Here is a 13594-nt window from a genome sequence, read left to right as displayed (position 1 = left end):
TGGGAATCTGTGTCTCTTTTTGTTGCATCATCTTGCTGCATCAGCTCTCCATGTGTGTGGCACCACTCCTGGGCAGGCTGAACTTTCTTTCCCACTGGGTAACTCTCCTTACGGGGTGCACTCCTTGTGCGTGGGGCTCCCCTATGCAGGGGACACCCCTTGTGGCATGGCACTCCTTGTGCACATCAGCACTGTGCATGGGCCAGCTCCACACGGGTCAAGGAGGCCTGGGGTTTGAACCACAGACCTCCCATGTGGTAGACGGATGCCCTAACCACTAGGCCAAGTCCACTTCCTGGTCAGTCTCCTTTATCTCTGAAACCTGAGCCATTCTGTTTCCCTGGCTATTCTGTTTCCCTGACTCCATCAAATACCTGCGATTGTTGTGAGAATTAGACTCCTCCTTGGGCTCCGTATTAAATGCCCCCCCCAATATTAACCATTATTATGATTGTTCTTGTTGCTCTAATCCCAGAATGTAAGCTCCATGAAAGCAGGATCTTTGGTTTATATGTTATATCCTGTGTCTAGCATGCTGTAGGTGGTTAAAAACAATTTGCTGAATGAATCAAGTGCAGCCTCCTGATCAGCTCTCACGCTGCCTCCTCTCAACAATTTTTGTCCCTCAAGCTTCTCCAGAAAGAAGCACTCATTCTCCCTTCTTCATTTAGGGAGTCCCAGAATATGGAGTGTGCCTCAAGGAACTCAGAAGCAAAGTGCCCCCACCGTTGGACAGGTGAGGGGCGAGGGGTGGCATCAAGGTCCCAGCCTGAGAAGCAGACTACTCAAGGAAGGGTTGTAGTTTTTTCGTATTTGTTTGCTTTTTTTCTTTTTCTTCTTGTTTGTTTTTAAAGGAGGTACTGGAGACTGAACCCAAGACCTTGTACATGGGAAGCAGGCACTCAACCACTTGAGCCACATCTGCTCCCCTCAAGGAAGAGTTTTCTACCCCCTCTGAGATGGCTCCCTCGTCTGTTGTATTTTTTGCTATTGTTTTTGCTTGTTGTTTTTGCTTGTTGTCTGCTTGGGTTTTGTTTTAGGAGGCACCAGGGACCCAACCTGAGACCTCGCATGTGGGAGGCAGGCCCTCAACTGCTTGAGCCACATCTGCTCCCTCAAGGAAGGTTTGTTGTTGTTGTTGTTGTTGTTCACAATATAAATGGTTTATTTAACAGTCACAGATCATCTCCATGGGCCAGGTGCTCCACCCAGACATCCAGGACCCAGCAGACCCAGCGCAGCCTCTGAGCCTCTCATTCAGACTCCAAGAGAGTGAGCACGTCACCCTCACACTCCAGGCCTTTCACGTTGCAGATGACGGTGCAGCTTGGGTCGTCCACGAATTCCACAAAAACCTGCATGCACTGTCCCTGAGAGCCAGCCCTGCCTAGCACCTTGGTGACCCGGGCCAGCTTGGTAGGCTGCACGCGGCTGGTGTTCATGATGCAGTCAGGCGGAGAGCAAGGAAGGGTTTTAGTAGCATGAAGCCCCTTAGTGCAGGCTGTCAGCAGCAGACGCAAAATGCCTAGTTCTCTGCTCTGTACATGGTCCCACGGCCTGGGGTAGACAGAGCAATAAAAACTATTCAGATGGTATCATGTGGCGATTAGAGTCTAGTGGTTAAATCCAAAGGCTTTGAATTCAGGCATGTCCTCCCTCGCTCTCATCACTTACTTGCTGTGTGAGCAAGTGACTCAACCTCTTTGAACCTCAGTTTCTTCAACGGTAGGATAATAATAGCTGTGGGGTAAATTAAGGCAAAATGCCCTTTCCATGAACTGAAACTATGGACAAGTTGAACTGGCTAGCAGCCCGGTCCTTGAGGACAAGAGTGTGGTGAGAATGTTTTGAGACTAGCATGCACAAGTATACTCCTGAAGCACTTCTGTAGCTGTTTCAGGCACTGCCCCTTCTCCCCGCTGCTGTAGTAGCTTTATAAGCCTCTGCCCTCCCAGAAGTGGCGCAGAGTTCCCCCCCACCTGCCGCTGTCGGGTTTGTAAGTAATAAAGGCACTTCTACTCCCGCTGGGCTCCTGTGCGGTTTCTCAGGACTAACCAGTTATTCGGCCAGCCTTTTCAGGCTTGACCAACTGCATTACAATAGTACTTACCTTATCAGGCTGTTGTGAGAAGTCAGTGAGCTAATGATGTAAAGGGTTTGGCACAGTGCCTGGCAGAGTTGACATCCTATCTCATTATTACTGATGTTAAATTTTATCCAAGCCCTGTGTTTCTGGAAAACAACAAAGGTTAAGAAATCACCTCCACCACCCACATACACACCTTTTGTGTTCTTGCCAGAACACAAAGAACCTTACTGCAAAGAACCATTCTTGTCCTCACAGATGGCCCCTTGTTTACCTGTGACAAATTCCCATTCTTTGCCCTCATAAATGAACGGCTGAACTACTTGTTGCCAATGATTGATTGGGAACAAAACACTTGTTAACCACATCTTTGGTTAAGCTCTCTGCTTCCTCCAGGCCCCTGAACTTTAAGGGACCGCCCAGAAAATAAGCTTCTTCAGCATGAAACATTCTCTGATTTACTCTCTGACCACGCCACCCCCACTTCCTCACACCTCTGACCACGCCACCCCCACTTCCTCACACTGTTTTTTTTTTTTTCCATAAAAGAAAAACCCTTTTGGCCTAACCTCTGAGATGCTTGCAGACCTTATAGTCAGAGTGTTCTACCTCTTGCAGTAGTCCTCTTCCTCCTTTGCAATAGCTCTTTTACCCCATTGCAATAATCCTTTTGAACAAAATCTCTCCTTACCAAGTCCAGATTTTTTATTTGACCATAAGCAAATAAAAACAAACAAACAAACATGCTGCCAGAATGTGAGGGGCCAGGTCTGGGAAGGCTTTTAAAAAACATATAGGGCGGTGGACTTGGCCCAGTGGTTGGGGCGTCCGTCTACCACATGGGAGGTCCGCGGTTCAAACCCCGGGCCTCCTTGACCCTTGCACAGCTGGCCCACATGCAGTGCTGATGCCCGCAAAGAGTGCCCTGCCACGCAGGGGTGTCCCCGCGTAGGGTAGCCCCACGCGCAAGGAGTGCACCCCGTAAGGAGAGCCGCCCAGCGCGAAAGAAAGTGCAGCCTGCCCAGGAATGGTGCCACACACACAGAGAGCTGACACAGCAAGATGACGCAACGAAAAGAAACAGATTCCCGTGCCACTGACAACAACAGAAGTGGACAAAGAAGACGCAGCAAATAGACACAGAGAACAGACAACTGGAGTGGGGGGGAGGGGAGAAAAATAAATAAATAAATAAAATCTTTTTATTTGGCCCAACAGATCGGGTTTTGCCCAACAGATCGGGTGCCCACCTACCACATGGGAGGTCCAAGGTTCAAACCCAGGACCTCCTGATGCGTGTGGTGAGCTGGCCCACACAAGGAGTGCCCTGCCATGCAGGGGTGTCCCCCACGTAGGGGTATCCCCCACATAGGGGAGCCCCACACGCAAGGAGCGCGCCCCATAAGGAGAGCCGCCCAGTGTGAAAAAAATGCAGACTGCCCAGGAGTGGCGCCACACACATGGGGAGCTGACACAACAAGATGACGCAACAAAAAGAGACACAGATTCCGGGTGCTGCTGACACAAGTGGACACAGAACACACAGCGAATGGAGACAGAGAGCAGACAACTGGGGGGTGGGGGTGGGGTGGAAGGGGAGAGAAATAAATTTAAGAAATAATCTTTAAAAAAATTTTTAAAATATTTTTAAAAGATAGATTACATAAAATGTTACATTAAAAAATATAGGAGACTCAAAAAAATATATAGGGACTCCAGCACCTACAATCTGATTTATTGGACTTACCACACTCAGCTAAGATGGAGTTGAAGAAGGACAACCACCACACCATGGAGCCTAGAGTGATTACAACTGAAAATGGGAGGATTGCATCCAGCATCCAGGTGGAATCTGACCCTCCTCTTGACATAGAGGTGCAATGGACACAACCAATCCAATGTCCACATAGAAGAGGTGGCATTGGATTGGGAAAAGTGGACATAATGGACAAAGGGTATGGGGAAAGGCAGGAAGAGATGAGAGGTGGAGGCGTCTTAGGGACATGGAGCTGCCCTGGATGGTGCTTCAGAGGTAATCACCGGACATTGTAAATCCTCACAGGGCCCACTTGATGGAATAGAGGAGAGTATGGGCCATGATGTGAACCAATGTATATGAGGTACAGAGGTGCCCAAAGATGTACTTACCAAATCCAATGGATGTGTCATGATGATGGGAACAAGTGTTGTTGGGGGGGGGGAGAGGGGGGGTGGGGGGGTGGGGTTGAATGGGACCTCACATATATATTTTTAATGTAATATTATTACAAAGTCAATAAAAAATAAAAAAATTAAAAAAAATATATATATATATATAGGAGGTACCCATATGCCCCACTTCCCTCACCCCACACTTCTCCCACATCAACAACTTCTTTCATTAGTGTGGTACGGGAAGGCTTTTTGAAGATGAAATCTGCAGGGCCCAGCATCCCATTCAGAAAGTAGAAAGGAGCTCTGCTGAGGGGGTTGGAAGGGGAGCTTATGTAGGACAAATGTGAGAGCAGGTGAGGAAATGTTCTGACTGGCCGATGGTTTCTATTTTCTATAGTCTTTCAGAGTGGGGACCAGGTTAGTACGGTAGACTTTTCCATTCTGACAAACTAGTTTTATGGGAACTGAAACTGGTTTATCAAAAGGTTTTGCTTATTTGCAGTTCTGTAGGGTGTGCTCCCTTATCTAGGGAACTCTACAACTCTAGAAGTAGGGTTAACTGTGGAGGTGTTTTTTGTTTTTAAAGATTTTATTTATTTCTCCCCACCCCCATTGTTTTGCGCTGGCTGTGTCTGTTTGTCTTCTTTGTTTCTTTAGGAGGCACTCACGGGAGCCGAACCCAGGACCTCCAATGTGGGCTCCAATACTTGAGCCACTTCCACTCCCTGACGTCCACTATTTTTGTCTTCTGGAAGTCTTTTGGAAACAGGTCCTTCCTGTCAATGCCCAATGAAAGTGGCCATTTTATTAATGGTATATATCAATAAATAGTCAACCAACACCACCATTAGCACATGTAAGAGTATAACAATTACTGAATATCAAATAGTCATACAGTTCTTTTTTTTTTTTAATCAGAGAAGTTGTGGGTTTACAGAACAATCATGCATAAAATACAGGATTCCCATACATCACCCCACCACCAACACTTTGCATTGGTGTGGAAAATTTGTTAAAATTGATGATAGCACATTTTTATAATTGTACAATTAATTAAAGTCCATGGGGGACAACCAGCAAGATGGCAGCAGAGTAAGGCACTCCTAGCATCAGCTCCTGCTACAGGGCAGTTAGTAAACACCCAGAGCTTTCTGGAACTAGGTGAAGCACCTGTTGGGGGATCCAGAAGGCCAGAGGAACATCCTGCCACATCCTTGAAGGAATGGAAGAGGGAGACTGCCCATCTGCAGAGAAGACTCATAAGAAGAGGCTCCACGCCCCGGAGGCCCATGCCCATCCTCCACTGGAGGCACAAGCTGGCTCGGGAGCTGTTCTGTGGCTGGAATTGAAAGCTCCACTTCCCAAAAATGGGGGAGGAAGAGACGGTCGGGCACTGACTTCAGCCTACTGATAAGTAAATTCAGCGGGCTAAAGTATAATCCTTAGAACAGCTAAAGTTTGAAACTGTTCAAGTCAGAAAGAGGCCGGGAGCGGTTATCTTAACTCTGCCCCCAGCATGAGGGGAAGCCAGGCTGACTGAAAATCACAGTGATTGTAGAAACCGGCTTCTTTCACCCAAATCAGCCTGCAGCCCTAGCCTAGGCTTCAGTGCCACCCTCTAGAAGGAAGCTGGTGAACGCTGCAAACAAATCAAACAAATCTCCTTAATAAATTCAATGGGATGGCTAAAGAGATTAAGGATATTAAGAAGACAATGGATGAGCACAAAGAAGAATTTGAAAGCATACATAGAAAAACAGCAGATCTTACAGAAATGAAAGGTGCAATAAATGAAATTAAAAATACACTGGAATCATATAATAGCAGATTTGAGGAGGCAGAAGAAGGGATTGGTGAGCTTGAAGAAATGGCCTCCGAAAGCAAACATATAAAAGAACAGATGAAGAATAGACAATATTGAACAAGTTCTCAGGGACCTAATGACAGCAAGAGATGTGCGAATGTACATGTCATGGGTGTCCCAGAAGAATAGAAGGGAAAAGGAGCAGAAGGATATTTGAAGAAATAATGGTAGAAAATTTTCCAATCCTTTTGAAGGACATAGACATCCATGTCAAAAAGCATAATGTACTCTGAATAAATTCAAATAGACCAACTCCAAGACACATACTAATCAGAATGTCAAATGACAAAAACAAAGAGAGAATGCTGAGAGCAGCAAGAGAAAAGCAATGCATCAATGCATAACATATAAGGGATACCGAATAAGATTAAGTGCCGATTTATCATCAGAAACCATGGAGGCAAGAAGACAGTGGTATTACGCATTTAAGATACTGCAAGAGAAAAACTTCCAGCCAAGAATCTTATATCCAACAAGACTGTCTTTCAAAAATGAGGGTGAGGGAAGCAGCTGTGGCTCAATCAGTTGGGCTCCTGTCTACCATATGGGAGGCCCTGGGTTTGCGTCCCGGGGCCTCCTTGTGAAGGCAGGTTTGTCTGCACGCTGCAGAGAGCCGCCAGCCTGCAAGCGTTGTGGATTGCTGCCCCATCTGCAAGCACTGTGGAGTGCGGTGGAGAGCTGACTCAGCAAGGTGACACAACAAAAAGGGAGACGAGTAAAAACACAGAACGCACAGCAAATGGACAGAGAGAGCATACAGCAAGCAAGTCACAAGGGTGGAGGGGATAATAATAAAAATGAAGGTGAGTCTATAATATACACATATAAACAATCTGAGAGAGTTTGTAACCAAGAGATGAGCTTTGCAGGAAATACTAAAGGGTGTGCTGCAGTCTGAAAAGACAAAAGAGAGGCTTGGAAGAGAGTCCAGAAATGAGGATTAAATCAGTAAAAGTAAGTAAAAGTGTCAAAAGAGGAGAAAAAATAAAATATGACAGATAAAACCCAAATATTTTGGAATAAATTTAACTGATGATGTAAAAGCACTTGTATTAAGAAAACTACAACTCATTAATATATTTTTTTAAAGATTTATTTTATTTCTTTCCCCTCCCCCTCCCCATTGTCTGTTCTCTGTGTCCATTTGCTGCATCTTCTTTGTCCGTTTCTGTTGTCAGCGGCACGGGAATATGTGTCTCTTTTTGTTATGTCATCTTGCTGCATCGACTCTCCTTGTGTGCGGCACCATTCTTGAGCAGGCTGAAATTTCTTTCACACTGGGCGGCTCTCCTTATGGGGCGCACTCCTTGCGTGTGGGGCTCCACTATGCGGGGGACACCCCTGCATGGCATGGCACGCCTTGCGTGCATCAGCACTGCACGTGGGCCAGCTGCACATGGGTCAAGGAGGCCCGGGGTTTGAACCGTGGACCTCCCATGTGGTAGACAGACGCCCTAACCACTGGGCCAAGTCCACTTCCCTACAACTCATTGATAAAGGAAAAAAAAGACCTAAATAATTGGAAGAACATCCCATGCTCATGGATTGGAAGACCAAATATTGTTAAGAGGTCAATATTACTCAAATTGATATACAGATTCAATGCAATCCCAATAAAAATTCCACCAGCATTATTAAAATAAATGGAAAACATGATTACCAAATTTATTTGGGGTCCCAAATAGCCAGAAACATCATAAAAAGGAAAAACAAAGTTGGAGGACTCTCACTTTTGGACTTTAAATCATATTACATAGCTACAGTGGTAAAAACAGCATGGTACTGACATACAGACAGACACATAGACCAATGGAGCCAAACTGACGGTTAAGAAACAGACCCTCACATCTATGGTCAAGCAATTTTTCACAAGCCTGTCAAACTCACACAGCTCAGACTCAACAGTCCATTCCACAAATAGTGCTGAGAGAAATGGATATCCATAGCTAAAGGAAGGAAAAAAGGATCCCTATCTCACACCTTATACAAAAATTAACTCAAAATGGATCAAAAACCTAAATATAAAAGCAAGAACCATAAACCTTCTAGAAGAAAATGTAGGAAAATATCTTCAAGACCTGGTGATAGGTAGTGGATTCTTAAAGAAGAGGAGGACTGAGATGGACTACTGATGTTTAATGTATGTAGAAGTTTTAATTAACTTTACTGTTACAGTGCAGAAATGTATAGAGTTGATGGTAATACATTATAGTAACAGCTGGTTTATAAATGGGCATGTGACTGAAAAGGGTATTTTAGGGATGTAAATGCCAACTGAAAGAAAGCTAGAGAATCTAGGGACTAACACAGTAAACTCAGATGTGGATGAGAATTGTGGTTGATGGTACAGATTCAAGAGTGTCCTTCGTGAGCTAGAGCAGATGTACATCACTATTGCAGGGTGGTCGGAATGTGGTGAAGCATGGGAAAAATACAACTGGAGTGACCTATGGACTGTGGTTAACAGTAATAATGTAATATTCATGCATCTATGCCAAAGATGTACTGTGTTGATAATGGGGAAGTATGGAAAACGTGTGTCAAATGTATACTATGCCTGATAATACTCTAATGATATTATTTCATAATCTGCAACAAAATTCTACCATGATGTGTGTGAGAGGAAGGGCGCCCGGCTTGCCACAGTAGCAAACGGTGCGGCAAGAAGTGATACCGCCTCTGCCCACTGGGCCTAGATAAGGTGACCACGCCTGACTAGGCCTTTGCTGCTAACGGCTGGCCGGCGCTGCCCTCCCCCTTTTTATCTCCCGCCTAGCCCAACATCCGGCCAGCTCTCACTCCCCCTTTCCCCTCCCCTATTCCAAACCTCTCAGCCAGCCCTCTGCCTAGCAACCGCTTACAATCACCTATCAGGAAGCAGTACCCGCCCGCACCTATCAAATCCCTCCACGCAGTCCCTAACCCTATAAAGCTGTGTCCCCTTCCGCAATAAACCAGACTTGCGCACAGACCTGGTCTCCGCGGCTTTCTTCCTCCCCTTGCCGTGCGTCCTCCACACCTGAGAGCCCCTCTGAGGCTGTCTGCCACAGCCTCAGACACCGCTGCGGTCTAGCCTGACCCCTCCAGACCCCCCTGTCAGCGTCGGGGTTAAACAAACCCCAGCCGCAGATGTGATGTGTTGATAGAGGGGTATTGTATGGGAATTCTGCACGTGTGTGATTGTTTTGTAAGTTTACAACTTCTGTCATAAAAATATATGTTAGAAATAATAACAGTGTGGGTTGGGGGAAAAATACACCAAATGTAAGATAAGGACTATAGTTAGTAGTAAGATTTTGACAATATTCTTTCACAATTTGTAACAAATGTCTTACAACAATGCAAGGTGTTGTTGGTGGGTTGATGTTTGGGACCCCTGTATGATGTTATGCATGTTTGCTTTGTAAGTTCACAGCTTTTACTATACACTTATTGTTTATATGTTCACGTATGAATGATATAGTATTAATAATAATAATAGGTTGGGTTGGCAGAAAAATACACCAAATGTAAGACACTTTGGTTAGTAATATTTTGAGGATGCTCTTTAATCATTAGTTAAAAATGTTTAACAACGCAAGGTATTGGTGGTAGGGTGAGGTACAAGAGCCCTGTATGATATCATGTATGTTTGTTTTGTAAGTTCACAACTATTACTATACACTTATTGTTTAGGTATGTTTATGTATGCGTGATATACTTCAATAAATTAAAAATATATATATATATAAATAATAAAGTCCATGGTTTAATTTAGGGTTCATTGTATGTGTAGTGTAGTTCCACGTTTGTTTCGTGTTTTAAAATTTTTATTCTGTTACCATACATACAATGCCATTACAATAACAAGTATAAATAACTACAATCTCATGTAAAGGGGTAGAAAGTAAAGGAACTGTTACAAAAACAAGTATAATCAGCGGTTACAGTTTCACACTGAGTTTTGAAGATCATGCGCTGTTGCTTAACATGTTCTTCTGATACCTATATTTCATGCAATTAAGTAGTTGTAAGATTTAGGGTAGGGAAGCAGCTGTGCCTCAAGTGACTGAGCTCCCACATACCACGTGGGAGGTCGCCGTTCAGTTCCCAGTGCCTCCTGGAGAAGACAAGCAAGACAGCAAGTTGACACAATGGGCTGGCGTGGCAAGCAGATGCAAAGAGAGACACAAGGAGGAAAACCATAATGAGTAAACAACAAAGCAGGGAGTGGAGGTCGCTCCAGCAATTAGGCATCTCCCTCCCTCACGGGAGGTCCCAGGTTTGGTTCCTGGTACCTCCTAAAGGAAGACAAGCATACAACAGACAGACACAGCAAATACAAACAACAACAATGAGGGGGTGGAAAGAAATAAAATAAATAAGATTTAGGGTAGGAGGGACACGGATGTGGCTCAAGCAGTTGGGTACCCGGCTACCATATGGGAGGTTCTGGGTTTGGTTCCCAGTGCCTCCTAAAAAAAAGACAAGCAGACAAAGAGAGTATACAATGAACAGACACATAGAGCAGACAACACGCACAAACAATGGGGAGTGGGGGGGAGAAATTAAATACATCTTTAAAAAAATTTAGGGTGTTTTTTTGTTGTTGTTTTTTAAGACTATGTTCAAAATATCGTGTACTTCCATCAGGAATCTCAGAACATCCAGTTATTTTCTCTTTTTGTGATGTTGGTAGCCATTTGTGATTATTCCCTACATCCATGGATTTACTCAGGGTTGACTTAATTTTTCAGTTCCATAGTTGTCCCTGCACCATTAATAAAATCATTAATCTCTTCCCCCACTGATTTGAAAATGCCTCTTTACCATGTCAAATATCTATATAACTGAGTTTATTTCTGGACTTTCTAGTCTGTTCCATTGATCTAGCACACTATTTTAACTGTAGTTTTATAATATGCTTATTACCTGAGAGGGCTTAATGCCCTTATTACTCTTAGTTTTTCAAAACTTTCCTGGCTAGTCTTTTGTTGTCATTGTTGTTGTTGTAACATACAAACTTTATTTTAAAAATGTAACTAGAACAAGTACTTTTAATATTAAGAGAAAACTTGACTAGAAGAAATTGTATCTTACACAGCTTCCAAACCTACTTGCAGTTGTATTAACTGAGCTCTACTGCTGTGAAAAATACACCTTATGCACAAGTATGGATGAATGATTTGTATATTTTTCCAGTATTCACTGAATACTACTACCATGTATACCCATACACATTAAATTTGAAAAAGATTTCATTGACAACTCCTAGAAACACTCATTGTTGTTGATCTTTTGGAAGAGAGGTCATCTAAACAGAAGAATATTGTGCTTCTGGTTCAAGAATCATGTAAGGAAACCAGCCAAGACTCTGCTGGACACCAAGGTTCCTCCTCCTTCAGACATTAGATACATTTTGGGTACTTGGTTGGAAACTTCTCTGGGTAACATGACATGCCCATATTCATAACACTCATCAAAATACTTGTCTGTGCAGTACATCTGCTTATGGGCCATCCTGCCCGCAACGAAGCTGGGCCAAGTAATGCAAGAAGTCAAGAGTGCAAGCAGGAGGCAACAAGCTCAGGTCAGGTGAAAGAAAGAACACAACTGAGACCCTCCTGGCTAGTCAGGTTTATTTTTCCAAATTAATATATAAATCAACTTATCTAACCCCCACCAATTCCCCCCTCAAAAAAACCAAACAGACAAAGCCTGTTGGTATTTATTTTGGGATCACATTAAATTTATAGATCAATGACTTAAAAAAAAAAGATTTATTTATTTATCCCCCCCTTGCAGCTTGTTCCTTTTTTCTTTTGCTGTCTCTTCTCTGTGTCCATTCGTTGCGTGTTTTTTCTGTACCTGCTTGTCTCCCTTTTGTTGGGTCATCTTGCTGTGCCAGCTCTCTGTGGCACACAGGCCAGCTTTGCCTTTGAACCCAGGGCCTCCCATATGGTAGACGGGAGCCTAACTGATTGAGCCACAGCCACTATGACTTCTTTTGATATGCCTTCCTATCTAAGATCACAGTATTTGTAATTAAATATTTTTTTTACAACCACTCTAGAAGGTAGGAATTATTACTATTATTCCCATTTTACATATGAAAGACCCTAGGCTCAGATACACAGTGTAACTTTCATCAGTCACGCAAACCATTAGGGGCAGTAGCTGCCAGGTTGGTCTGACTTCAAGCTTCTGTGTCCCAAACAGAAATCCAGGGAGGGAAAGAGCCAGCTCTTCTTTGCGACCTTACTTCTGAGTAACTGTCTGCCTCCAAAGCCCTGCACTCTCAGCAGTCATGTTCCACTGCCTCTCTTGCACTGGAGAGTTCACCGTTACAGCCAGCTCAGCACCTGAGGCACGCTTCTGTGGAATATAAATGTGTTGTCTTTTCACAGGGTGTTAGCTCAGTGGGTAGAGACCCATACAATAAACAACAAAATATTAAACTCCCAGCCTGGGGAGTCCTGCTGTGTTCTCAAATAGAGGGACAAGAATCTCTAGGACATAGACAGTCCCTAATAAAAGAAAACAGACCAATACGTCAAGCCTTCAATATTAATGCATATACTCTGAACCTTATTCTTGGATAATTGAAACTTAGCCTAATAATAACTATTCCCTAAGAGTTACCTCCTGAAAACCTCATTACGCAAATGTGGCCTCTCTCTAAGCCAAACTCAGCAAATAAATTTATTACCTTCTCCCTATCATGGGACAGGACCCCCATAGATAAACCTTCCTGGCACTGATTAATACCAAGCACCAACCAGCAATACATTTGGAAAAAGACCATGACCAAAATGGGGAAACATCAAATACTAAAGAGTTTTTATGTCTAAGAGATCTCAAAATGAGTCAGGAAGTCATTCCAGAGGTTACATTTATGCACGTCTCAGGCAGATCTCACTAACTGCCACTGTGCACAAAGCCTCAAACAGGGGGTGCTCCTTAGAGTTCTAGAGTCATAGACACTATATGCAAGGCACACAACCCCTTGAAATCAGCATCCGGTCAGTGGGCCTTACCTTGAAATATATGACAATCTATTTCCCTAATGTAACAAAGTTAGACTAATTTATAATTTCTCTACATATGTTTCTTTTTTAAAATGATCTCACTTCTATTAATTTTTGAAGGTTTACAGCAGTTAAAATATTTTTGCTTCTATATATGAAGGTTGAAAAAATCATTTTTTCCATAAAATACAAGAGCAACCAAATTCACCATCAAGTAAAAGCAAAAACTAGAATTCTTTTTTAAATTAGTCCCAAGTGGCATTTAGGAATTTCGTTGTAGGCTGCTGTGCTGACATGAAAACCAAAGTATAGGGTTGGGTCTAGTTTTGTTTCAGTTTTCTTTTCACTATTCAATTCTCATGGATTAAGTTCTAGAATTGTTCCAGTTGTGAGGCAGGGATCTTTTTGGATTCCACCATGGGTATGCTCCTTGGGTTGCATGCTGGAGAGTGAGGCATAGTTTGCCAGACCCATGTCAACTAC

This window comes from Dasypus novemcinctus, chromosome 18, assembly GCF_030445035.2.
Source record: "Dasypus novemcinctus isolate mDasNov1 chromosome 18, mDasNov1.1.hap2, whole genome shotgun sequence".
NCBI classification, from domain to species: Eukaryota; Metazoa; Chordata; class Mammalia; order Cingulata; family Dasypodidae; genus Dasypus; species Dasypus novemcinctus.
The sequence above is the reverse complement of the archived record's forward strand: the minus strand, read 5'-3'. Positions refer to the sequence as shown.